This window comes from Gracilinanus agilis, chromosome 2, assembly GCF_016433145.1.
Source record: "Gracilinanus agilis isolate LMUSP501 chromosome 2, AgileGrace, whole genome shotgun sequence".
Lineage (NCBI taxonomy): Eukaryota > Metazoa > Chordata > Mammalia > Didelphimorphia > Didelphidae > Gracilinanus > Gracilinanus agilis.
This window is the reverse complement of record NC_058131.1, coordinates 622,884,647-622,895,015: the sequence shown is the minus strand read 5'-3', so window position 1 is coordinate 622,895,015 and position 10,369 is coordinate 622,884,647.

The following is a 10,369-nucleotide window of genomic DNA, read 5'->3' as shown; positions in this document are numbered from 1 at the left end:
AGAGAGAGAGAGAGAGAGAGAGAGAGAGAGAGAGAGAGAGAGAGAGAGAATGAGAGAATGAGAGAATGAGAGAATGTAGAAGAAGGAGCTAGAGATTTGGAAATATTAGATACAGGAATGATTATATAGTACTTGAGAGAGGGCCCTATACTAATAGCAATACCTACAGAAGGTAGTGGGAAAAGCTGAGAACAAAGACATTGGTGGAGGGGGTTAACCTTGAAAAGGCAGCCTGCTGAGTGGATAAAATTTAGGACTTGGTGTCAAGAAGACTTGGGTCCAAATCTTCCCTCAATCATTTGCTAATGTATGTGATCCTGGGAAAGTCACTTAATCTCACTGACTCCCCCAGTTTCCTCATCTATAAAGTAAGGATAATAGCACCTATCTCTGGGGGTTGTTCTGAAGATCAAATGAGATAATATGTATGGAAATGCTTTGCACACTTTAAAGTGCTCTAATTAACATCATCATTGTTACTGGAAAAGACTTAGGCTTCAACTGACGCAGCAGGGAAGGAGGAGAGCATACATAAAAAGAGAAGTTTTGAGTTATTGGGTAGGATATTTGAGGGATCTTGCATCAGACAGCCTTGATTTTTTTTCAGTGAGCTAGATGCCAACAGTCTTTCACAGCTCTCTTTCCTCTCATCTCTATTCTGGGCTTCCTGAAAGACTCAGCTCAAAACCAACCTTTTCTACAAGTGGCCATTCCTGGTTCCTCCACCTTTTCTTCCTTACCACTGTTAATGCTGTCCCTCTGAAACTGGTCCAATTTATCCTGCACGTGGCTTGTTTTTATAGAGCTGTTTTTGTTATCTCTTCCATTATTATGTGTGCTTCCCAAAGTAGGGACCATATTTGTCCTGGCACCTACCAAGTAGCTAAATGGTACAAGATAGAGCACTGGACCTAGAATCAGGAAGACGTGACTTGCAGATGCTTACTAGCTGTATGACCCTGGAAGTCACGAAGCTTCTTTTTTGTCTTAGTTTCTTCATTGGTAAATTAGGGATAGTAATAGCATCTATTTCCCAGGTTTGCTACGAGGGTCAAATAACGTAATAATTGTAAAGCAATTAGTACTATGCTTGGCACATATCAAGTGTCATATAAATGCTGTTGTTCAGTTATTTTTCAGTCATGTCTGACTTTTGTGACCTCATTTAGGGTGTTCTTGGCAAAGATACAGGAATGATATGCCATTTCTTCCTCTAAGAAACTGAAGCAAACAGGATTAAGTGACTTGTTCAGGATCACACATGTAGTAAATATCTGAGGCAGGATTTGAACTCAGGAAAAGTAGTCTTCCTGAATCCAGGTCTGGCTCTCTAGGTGACATTATATGAATGTTAGCTATTATTATGGTTATTGTTTGTGCTTTTCATTCTTTCCCTAGTAATTAGCAGCATACCTGGCACTTAGTAGGCATTTATAAATGCTTGTTCACAATGATGCTGATCATGAAGAGTCAAGGAATAAATTTAGTGTGGAGGTGGTAAAAGAAAAAGTCCTAGCATTACTGCCATGGTGAATGGGATAAGGGTCAAGGTTACTTTAGGGTATATGGTAGTTGTTTCCTATTTCTTCTTTGAGAAAGTTCAAAGTCTTGTCATTTTTACATTTAGCATTAGGGGTAAAGTTGTTAACTTTTGTGGTGTCTTGGACCCTCTCTCTCTTCCTCTGGAAGTTTGAGGAGGCCTTTGGATCCTTTCTAGGAATAATATTTTTAAATGAATAGAATTATGAAGGAAAATATACTAAATCTTCTCTCTCTCTGTATAGATATACAATATATCTATTTCTCTCTGTCTCTGTCTCTGTCTTTCTCTCTCCTTCCCCTCCACCCCCCCCGGATATATTTCTCTCTGTCTCTGCCTCTCCCTTTCCTTCTCCATCTTTCTTCCTCCCTCCTCCATCTAGAAATACACACACACACACACACACACACACACACACATATATGTATATATATATATTTTTTTCTCTCTGTCTCTGTTTCTATCTCTCCCTCTCTCTTTCCCTTCCCCTCTTTCTGTCACACAATTCCATGGACTTCAGGTTAAGAACCTCTGCTTCATGGTGTTCTCAAGGCTTAAAGAGAGGACAAAGTAGTGACTAACTTTTCACTGTTTGGGATTAGTGTGAGACGGTCTCTGGAGGAGATAATATTCATTTATAAGAGGTGACTGATCATGGAGATCTGTCTATGAATCTTATCCTGGGAGATAGCAGAAAAAGCCCTATTTCTTTAAGGGCTCTGATTTCTTTCAGAAAGTGCTAGTAAGTTTGTCCTCTTTTTGTTAATAGCCCTTATTCTGCATATACCCTGCATATTTCCATAGAAATAGGAATCTAGTGTATGAAAGTTGGAAAAGAGGAATATTTTTATTTACTACCCTAAGGAACTTCCTAACAATTAGAGATGTTTAAAAATAGAAGAGCCACCTTGAGAAATCAAGTATTCTTTGTCAAAGGACCTCATCAAATAGAGGTTATATCACCACTTATGAAGGATTTAAAAAATCTTGTTTTTATAGTTTTCTTGTTTTTGATGAAATTTAATTATGAGTTTTTCATACTCTACCATCCTATTTATTGGTTCCAAGGCAGAAGCATGATAAAGGCTAGGCAATGGGGACTAAGTGACTTGCCCAGGGTCACACAGTTAGGAAGTGTCTAAGGTCAGATTTGTACCTCCCATCTCTGGGTCTGACTCTCAATCCACTGAATCATCTAGCTTCCCCACTTAAAACAAAATTTTAAAGAGAATGGGAAAAACAATCAGCTCAGGAAAACCAGCCAGCCCATAAACTGTAACTGATAGTAAATGCCATTTTCTACCCATTGGCCACTACCTCTATAAAGAAGGGAGAGATGTACATTCTCTCAATACTTCTCTGATGTCAATCTGAATAATTAGAATTATACTCATATAGAGGTTTATATAGAGAGGATCCATAGGTCCAACACAGTTTAGACAAATCTAAAATTATGAGTTAAAGAAATAAAAAGGATTCCTGATCAGCAGTGAGGGCCAAAATGAGGTTTGTAATAAGTAGATAATGTGGCTGATAATAGGGGAGCTAGTGGTACAAGTGTGTCACCTGGGCCTGAGAGTCAGTAATTTCAGTAGCAGGTGATTTGAGACTGTCAGGGATGTGTAGCCTGAGCTGTGATGCCCAATTGGTCTCCCTGCTACCTATAGGCTCCTTTAAGGTGGAGAGTGAGGGGCCCCTCCCTGCTGGAGTGAAAGCAGAACTCAATAGGAAGTGAAGCTCCTACACTTCCTGAATAAAATGGATGCTTGCCCAGTATTTCCTTTAGAGTCAAGTGGTTGCTATTCTCCCCTCTCCTCAGCCCCTTTAGCCCAAGATGATGTTATTATTGACTACAGAAGCTCACAGTTTCAGGCTAAGGGTTTATTTTAGCATGGAAGGGAAAACTGAGGTAAGAGGGTTTAGGGCTCTTGAGAGACTGTTGCTAGGGGTGACTGGCAAGTGTTGGCTATGGACCTAGGAGGTAAGGCCAGGCTGAGGGAACCAGCCCTCAGCCAGAGATAGTTTAACACTGCCCTGATGTTGTTTGGTCCACCATCTAGACAGATATAGTTGATGAATTGGTTTAGGGGTGTCCCTGTTGCTAGGCTACTCTAATCTAAATCCTGCCCACTTTCCACAAACCAAAATTCCCTTCAACCTCCCTTCAACCTCCCTTCAACCTCTGGGGGTCCCCAAGGGGAATTCAGGGGTAGCTGGGTGACTGGGTGAGGTCAAGGAAATCAGAATCCCCAGGTTGGTTCTGAAGGGGTTTTTATAGTCCCAGCTCCAACTGTCAGCTCCTGGGACTAGCTTCCCCACTTAAAACAAAATTTTCTGCTGGGCCAGAGTTCCATTCTCCTAACTGACAGGATTGCCTAGGGTAATTTTGCAAATGCAAGAGATCTTGCATAAATCCTACATTACAGGTTAAATGATATGGGTATGTCTTGTATCATTAGAAAGTCCTTGAGAAATCATATTTTGATATACTTCATAATATTCAGTGTAAGTTCTTGACAAATAATAGGGGCAAAGTTAATATTTGAAATGAGACAGAAGGACATGGAGGCATTTTCTTGTTACCTGGGTAGAAATAATTTTCAAATATTCTACAACACATTGAATAAAAGTTTGCTCTGAAGATTTTGTTTCCAAAAGTTAAAAGGCCCATCAATTTTCAGAAATACTTGAACTCTATAAGGACAAAAGAAATGTTTATTGAATTGGATTCTCATAGCTTTATTTATCATATATCTTATATTTTCAATGGCATGCTTTGGTGATAAGATACATTCTTTTTACCCTTAGGTGGAAGAAAACAGGTCACTGAATGATATACAAGGCTACATTTGAACCTAGCATCATTACATCATGATGAAGATGATCACCATCTTTTTAATGAGCATTTATTATAGTTCTTTAGTATAGGTTACCAAATGCTTTGCAAATATTATCTCAATTTATCCTCACAAAACTCTGGGAGTGGGTTTTAAAAAAAATCATGATCTTCATTTTACAGAGGATTGTAATTGAGGTAATTGAGGCAGACAGAGATGGAAGTTTATAGGGTATGAGTGTGGTCTTTGTAGGCAATGTGTATACATATGGGTCTATCTGTAAGTGGTTCATAGGAAGAACATGAGTAGATATCTCTAGGACCTCACCAGCTCACCTTTTTCCAAGAGATACTTTTTTTCATGCTAGGAGGGTAAGTGAGAGATTGATACCAAAGGTTGATTTCTGTACTTTCCTCAAAAAAGAGGAATTATTGAGTTAGAATTAAATCTACATGTTTCACTAAATAGATAGCTACATAGGATAGTGATTGTAGAGTCTATAGACTGCCCCATTTACTTGCCTGCCTGGTCAAAATGGCTTTTCCCTTCTTCTAACTTTACCTGAAGCTCATTCTCCACACATGTTATTTCAAAAGGAAGAAACTTAAATCTTTCAGGATTAGGCCATTAGTTTATTTTAGAGTTACAGTCCTTTCCAGGAAGCAGGCCAGATATTAAGGAATATTTCTCCATTATGGCCTGTCGTATATCTCCTATGTTACTTCCATGCCTCCTAATGTTGTAGGAGAATTGTCAGATCAGTATCCAAAAGGTCATCAGATGCCACTTCAGCTGTGTAATGGGATGAAATACAGGGGAGTGATTCAAAAAAGTAGAAAGAAGAGATGGATGGAAAGAAGTCAATTCTGAAAAAAAATCAAGAAAAAAGTAAAGTGGGAACATTAAAAAGGAGACAGATGTCATCTACCTCATTGAGGAAAAAACAAGACTTGGAAAGGCTTGGATTTTTTTAAACAAAGACTCATGAAAGAAATTATTTTTTGCTCTTGTGGAATTATGAAAAGCTGTTAAAAGTGCTGTTTGTTTCCTAATATCTGTGAAGGTCTGAGAAAGAAGCGCCAGATGCCAAGCTCAAAACGAGCATGGAGTAGCATACAGAGCCTGCCTGATTTGTGAAAGGGGAATTTAGAGGAAAGCAGAAGAACTGAATTCTTTTGATCATTTTAATAATTCCTCTGAAAGAGAAGTGGAACTGTGGAAACAGAGATTGACCTCTTAGGAATTCCCTGGCTTCCAATTACAAGGTGAAGCACACTCCCCTCTAATGCCAATATTGAAAAGATCCCTTTGTTTGGAAAGTCTAGGGTAGAGAGAAGGATGCTTAAAAATCTCTTGAAATCAACAGTCTTGGCCTTTAATTGAAGTATCTCTCTCTATTCATCTTTGCTAGGTAGATGGTTTTATTAAACTGGATTGCTTAGTCATATGCTCCAAGAAAGGAAGAGTTCTGCCTGGGTTTAGTAAGCACCTTAGTTGTATAAAAATTGACTGTACATTTTGTTCTCAGGAATGACATTCATTGCACCTTCTGGGACCAGAATAAATTAAATGAAACATATGGGAAATCTGTACCCCTCAAGACTCAAAGTTTATTTGAGTTCCATGGATAGTAAGCTATATCCATAAAGGTTATGGAGGAAAAATAACAAAATGCTTCTTTTTGAAGTCAGAACATTTTTGATCAATGAAACTTTGGTTTTCTTCCCAGAAACATTAAGAAGTAGTAGGCAGAATATATCCTTACTTTTTTTTTTTTTCAGAGAGGGCAGACCCTGACCCAATCCACCTCTCAGCTCCTCTTAGGAATTCCATCTGAAAGTAAGGGGTACATGTCAATCAATCTCTTCCTATCCCATCTCAATTCATCCCATCCTATATCATTCCACAAACATTTGTCAAATACAGCATATTTGCCAGCACCAGGCATAAAATGAAAAGAATGAAGCTGCCCTGAAGGAGCTTCTGTCCCTAATATATATGTGTGTGGTTGGGAGACTAGACTATTTATATGAAGTACAGAATGATGGAGAAAAAGGAGAGTATATATAAATATATGTAAAGTTCTACAAGAATGTTTTGGGAATAATAGACCACTTTTAGCTACGGTGGCAGTGATGGAAATCTGGGAGGGATATGTTGAGGTAGCACCTAAACTAAATCTTTTTTTTTAAACCCTTAACTTCTGTATATTGGCTCCTAGGTGGAAGAGTGAGTGATAAAGGTGGGCAATGGGGGTCAAGTGACTTGCCCAGGGTCACACAACTGGGAAGTTGTCTGAGGCCAGCTTTGAACCTAGGACCTCCCGCCTCTAGGCCTGGCTCTCAATCCACTGAGCTACCCAGCTGCCCTCACCTAAACTAAATCTTGAATAAAGGTCCCCAGTGCTCAACACAATGCCTAATGCATAGTAGGTACTTAATAGGAAGCTTAAGTATGGTAGGCCTGTTGGCTGAAATGTGAAATTCAGGAAAGAAGAAAATCAAAACAGGGGTAGGAAAAAAGATTAAAGTCAAATTGTGGAGAACCCTGAATATTAACCTAAGGACTTTTTCAAGGTCATATGGAGTCACTAAAAGTTTTCAGCAAAGGAGTAGCATGGTCAAACTTCCATATTAGGAAGCTGATTTTGGCATTTGTGGATCAGAGAGCTAAATGGGTTAGAGACAGGACAACCAATTAGGAGCCTTGCAATAGTTTAGATAAATGATCAGAAATATATTGATATAGATAGCAGCTACTTGTGGATATCAGTAATAGACAAGATCAGGGATATGTCTACTTGCAGGCATAGTAGGAGATATGTCATGGAAGCCCTTCTTTTTTTTAAGAATTTAAGTTCAATTAATTAATTTTTTTTTCACTATTTTTCACTAAGTCCTAAGATAGAGTTGACACCAAATCTAGGTAAGTTCAAAGATTTAATGTTATCAGGCTTAGGAGGGGAAGTAGGGAAATGACTGGGAAGGAGGGAAACGGAAAGTCCTTAACCTAAGATAATGATAACGATATGGTTAGCATGCTTCAGAACTTGCAACTATTTGTTCTTGGGTTGATCAGAGTTTCTAAGTCTTCGAAAAGTTCTTTTTCTTTACATTGTGTTATTATACAACAAATTGTTTTCCCAGTTCTGCTCACTTCACTGCATTTTTTAGGAGATAAAAAGTTTAAATAGCACTAGCTGACAGGAAGCTGCCAGGTGACTAGAAACTCCTTACTCCTCATTTTCATTCTCTTCTTAAAGAAAGTATCCATGATTTATAGGCAAACAGCTTCTGTGTGTTCTACACGCCTTTGACTATTCCAATTTCTTACTACTGAACCATGTTTTCCAATATATTTTTTGCCTTCTTCACTGTGCTTCCTTTTGCATTTAAACCACTAAGCACTGAACTATAGGTTGATTTAATTTAGAAGGTCTCATCAAATTCTTTGTGGAATTTTCTTACTGTTATGTTTTCCGTAACAGATATTGACCCATAAGCTGCAATTATCTTCATCATGGTCATTTTTTCTTCAATGCATATCCTGGGCATTGTAACATAATACAACCAAATGTCTCATGAAATATTTCTTGTTCCCTCTTGATGTCTAATAAAAGCAACTCTGCAAACTTCTTTATTTGCTTCTCCCAAGTGTGCCTAAGAATGAGTTTGCTGTTTGCTTAACTGCAATGTCCTTTTGTCTTTTAGTTTCCTGTAGAGAGAGAAAGTTAAGTTTGATGTGATAATTTCTCCAGCAGTACATCTAGTTAGTTGCTGGACAAGATTCTCTCCTTTAGGAAACCAATAGTTTACTGATAGATTATCTAAAAACTGTTATTTTGGGTGTGTCCTTGTCCCTCTTTTCACCAGGGTCACGATTATTACAGACATAGGCTTATGTAGGTTGAGGGCCATCCGATTTATCATTAACTGGCCAGCCTCTTGGGAATGAATCTCTTCACACTGAACTAGGCTAAAATTTGGAAAGCAACAATAGTCTCTTACCTAGATCATCCCAAAGCATTTCCAGAATGGTAGAGCCTTCCAAAGTTTGTGGCATAGTTTAAATAGTTAGATGATACAGTGGATCAGGAAAACAAGCTCAAAATCAGCCTTGGGACACTCACCAGCTGTGTGACCTTAGGTAAATCATTCTCTCTTTTCCTATTTGCCTCAATTCTCTCATCTGTAAAGTGGAGATAATAATTACACCTACCTCCCAGAGTTGTTGTTTCAAATGACATATTATTTTTTAAAAACACTTAATAAAGTGTTAATAAAGTCCATGGTGAGCACTAACTAAATATTATTATTATAATTACTATTATTACAAGAATCCTAAATCATTTACTTGCCATGATGAGGCACTGGAGTAGGTCATCACAGTTCGTAATCACATAGAAATAGTCTTTTCTCCATTTTATAAAAGAGCAAGTTGAGATTCAGGGAAATGAAATATTTTTCCCGCATGCTATCTCTCCTTAATATTGCCGAGAAACCACATGTCTGAGAAATCCATAGGAGCTTTGTGAGCAGGTGCCAGAATTACCCAGCTTACAATCAATTGCTAACACCTGGTTCTCACCTGAGAATAATCTACTGCTGAAATAAATACCCTGAGTATTCTGATTTATCTCCCTGGTAAACACTGACATGTTGGATCTGAATCCTAAAAAAAATGTGGGGCCAGTTTCAGAAAAGAGTTTCTGCCTACTTCCCAAATTTATATGGGACCAGACAGAGATGAACTGAGAGAGACAAGAGGCAATTGCAGAGATGGAGCTGTGTAACAAAGAGTTTTTAATCACTTCCAACTCAAAGCTAACATTGTCCATTGCTTGCTCCTTCAATGAAGAAACTCATTATTTGAGGGAAATCTAGTAGAAAGGGCACTGGTTTGGAAGTCAAGACCCCTAGGTTGTAGTTTTGACTGTGACACTACCTTGCTGGGTGATCATGGGTAAATTACTTTCCCTTTCTGTGTTCAGGTTCCTCACGTGTAATATGAGGGTCACGGATTAGATGATCTCCAGGGTTCTATTGCACTCTAGCATGCTAGCAATCTTTGATGAGAGACCTGAAGGATTTGGAGATCTGTTTTATCACTCCAGTCTTTTTTTTTTTTCTAGGAAAATTCTCTATGGGCTACCATATTACTATAGTTAATTAATTTGAGTAAATTAAACACACCATTTCCATTTTTAGGCTGGCATTGGAGCTAGTAGCAGTCTTAATATTTCTAATATTTCCCTGAAGTGTTTTGAGCAAATAGAAATCCAGCAACAATTTCTCACTCATGTTTCAGTCTTAGGAGAAATGCAAAGATGTATCTGACACACTAATTTAAGTTCATATGCCTTCATTCATCAAGTCAATAAACTTTTGAATACTTGCTGTAACTGGTATGCTATGCTTAGTAGAGGGAAATATTTAATTTCAATAATCACATGATTAAAAATAAAGTGCTATGAGATTAGATAAAGAAGAAATATTCAGTAAAGATTGTATAGAACTAAATGATAATATCCAAACCCTCTGTAATTTAGGGGGTTGACTGGAAGACTGAGAAGTTAAATAACTTCTAAGTGATGGTCACACAGTTGATAATTCAGAAAAAGGACTTGAATTGAGGTCTTCCTGATTCTAAGGTCAGGCCTCAAGCAGCATCTTCCCTTGAGGTTGTAGAGGAACAATAAGATAAACCATAGATAACTGATTTTGATCTTTTGCAATGAATAAAAGCAGGGTGGAGGAGTTATATTGAGTCATGAAAAAAACCTTCCTAAATACTTACCAGCAATATTGGTTCTTTAAATAATTCATACACAATTATCTTTGAAATAAGAGGCCCAGGTTTTGAGAAGTCCCTTCCAATCCCCTTGCTAGAGAAAATGTGTGCATTTAGCAGATGGGAGGAGAGAATCTGGCATCATCAGTGTCTGTTGGGCAGGAGTCTTTAACCAGGGCTTTGTGTAGACAAATATTAAGCA